The sequence below is a fragment of the Triticum dicoccoides genome, chromosome 5A, assembly GCF_002162155.2.
Source record: "Triticum dicoccoides isolate Atlit2015 ecotype Zavitan chromosome 5A, WEW_v2.0, whole genome shotgun sequence".
Classification (NCBI taxonomy): Eukaryota; Viridiplantae; Streptophyta; class Magnoliopsida; order Poales; family Poaceae; genus Triticum; species Triticum dicoccoides.
Window position 1 is genome coordinate 169,025,952 of NC_041388.1, and position 2,623 is coordinate 169,028,574.

Below are 2,623 nucleotides of genomic sequence, written 5' to 3' on the forward strand. Positions count from 1 at the left end.
AATTAAAAGTATGCATTTAACTTTTAGCAGTGCATGTCCAAGTCAGCTGTGACGCAAATCACAAACTAAAAGACTTACATCTAGAGAAATGACATCGCCTAGTGCTCAGCATACTTAGTACTTGAATAGGAGCATCATTATGTAATACATATCTGCTTGTGAGTTGTGAATTGCTCCCTTGGTCCCGTAATGTAAAACTTTTTTGATAATGTAAGACATTTTTTGACACAAGTGTAGTAACCAAAAATGTCTTATATTATGTGATGGAGGGAGTAAATGACTAATAAACACTTTGTATTATGATATGCATAAAAAAATTGGTAGTAGTTTGCATGTGTTGTAGTTTGAGTGCGTTTATCTTGTTCTATCATGAAAGTTAACAATGAGTTTATGTGATATTCAGGGGTGCTGTTCAAACAAGTAGGTAGCTTGCATGAATTCTTCTTGCGGGAATTGTGCAGAATCCTGGACAATTTGGTCTCCCGATAACCACTTTGGTGTCCTGTTATGGAACAAGTTATACACCACTCTGGTACATCTAATGTTCACTTGTCTTTTATGTGTATTGATAGTGTTATCAAATTCTCATGTAACTCCCAGCTGGCTTAGTAACTAGAAACCCCGACAAGATCCTTTGTATGATATCTCTAATTTGGATCCAAGCTCAAGCAGGAATATAGGTAGATCTAGTGTTAACTTCCTCTATATATATATATATATATGTATTGCAGGAACGTTAGTACTGTTGATTTGAATTTTGTTCCATTGACAAAAATAGTTCAAACTATGTGTATGAGATGTCCAACAGTGCAAACGATGTCTATGACTTATGTATATCTCTAGATATCTCTTTGAGTTTGATTGCAAAATATGTTGATATAGTCAAGTGATATGGGTGTATCTTGAACGTGGTTTATGGAAGAAAATAATTTCTATGGAAGCATTCTATATTTGTTATACAGCTATTATGCAATACAACCTTTTCAAGTACATTTTTACAGATAATTCCATTTAGCATGGATGAACATCAATTTGACAATGGCGCAAAAACTATTGTATATTGTTATTACTGGGATATCTTTTAGTCTTCATTCTTGTAATAGGCCTACTCGAGACTTCCTGTACATCAAGTTGCATGTGTACAATAGCCAAAGGTCATCACCTCTTCATATACCATGTTTTCATTGTATTCTCGTCGCATTCTTCATTTTCAGAGATGTAGAAATGGTGATCGTTTCTTACATCTTCAAATTCTGGAAAATATATAAGCACAATCCAACTCCCCGTTGGCTGAGAGAAAATCTATATGTTACACTGGTAAGTACTAACCTAGATTTAAAACTAAGGTTGTTAACTTTTGAAATGAATGTGAGCAATCTGTGTTATGCTACAATAGAAAAATATGAGCAGTTGATATGACCACTCTTGTCACAAGTATTGATCATGTAGCTAGATTATTTATCGTATGGCCTTCAACCTTGCATATGTTGCTTCTATTTTAAATTTTATTGCTCTATTAACCTATTTTTTCTTCTTTCTCTATTGATACATCACTCATGTCAGCTTTTTTTATTGTTGTAGATCACCCAGATAATTGAATGGTGCATGGCTAAGTTGTTGTGGAGAATGGGGGCTAATTTGTTGATTGCAAGGTGGCAAATGGGGGCCAAGTTGTTGATTGCAAGGTGGAGAATGGGGCTACTACCAAATAGTTTTACATTCAGATTATAGAACATGACTTTCATGCTCAATGTATAGGAATCATTGGATTGTGTTCCATGTAATGCAACCTACATGATTTAATAAAGAGATATTTCTGTTTAGTAGATTTGTCACTCATATGCAGTATCAATGTTGATTTAGTCATTATTGTTGGTAATGTATGAAATACTAACATACAAGGGTCGTACTAATCTGTTATGTTCATTTCAAAATGAGTTCATGTATACGAAGCGTTGTTAGGCTGCAACTATATTTGTTGCTACCCTGCAACGCTTCTTCACGTCGATTACCAACGCAATTATATACGTTGTTGTAGACCCTTCAAACGCCACCAACAGCAACGCATAATAATCCCTTGGTGTAGACCTTAGCAACGGATATCCAGACATACAACAACACATCAATGCGTTGCTGAAGGGGGGTTCTTGTTGTAGTGTCTGAAAAGAATCCCAAAACGTGGAGGTGAAGATGTTGCCACGATCTAAAGAAATCAACTACGGAATGCCGTGCAGAGAGACAATCCGAGAGGTATATAGCTCTGCCAATTGAGCTGCTGTGATAGATTCTTTGATAGGAAGGAAATGAGCCACTTTAGTGAGTTTGTCGATGACAACGAAGATAGCATCATTGCCACGCTTGGACTTTGGAAATCCAGTCATGAAGTCCATCTCAATATGGTCAAACTTCCATTATGGAATGGAAAGAGGTTGGAGGAGACTAGCTGGTCATTGGTGTTCTGCTTTCACTCTCCTGCAGACATCACATTCATTCACGAACTAAGCAATCTCGCGCTTCATTCGAGTCCACCAATATGACTTCTTGAGGTCATGGTACATCTTTATACTTCCAGGGTGAATAGAGAGGAGTGAATTGTGACCCTCGTTCATAATGACTTTGCGAA

General features: G+C 36.5%; 1 long non-coding RNA gene across 1 annotated transcript; it reads left to right on the forward strand.

The window, feature by feature from the left end:
* The first annotated feature begins 356 nt into the window (after positions 1–356).
* On the forward strand, positions 357–1,692 carry LOC119297123. The gene is made up of 3 exons (XR_005145537.1): positions 357–532; positions 1,215–1,317; positions 1,582–1,692. It is a non-coding gene; the product is annotated as an uncharacterized LOC119297123 (long non-coding RNA).
* The last annotated feature ends 931 nt before the right edge of the window (positions 1,693–2,623 follow it).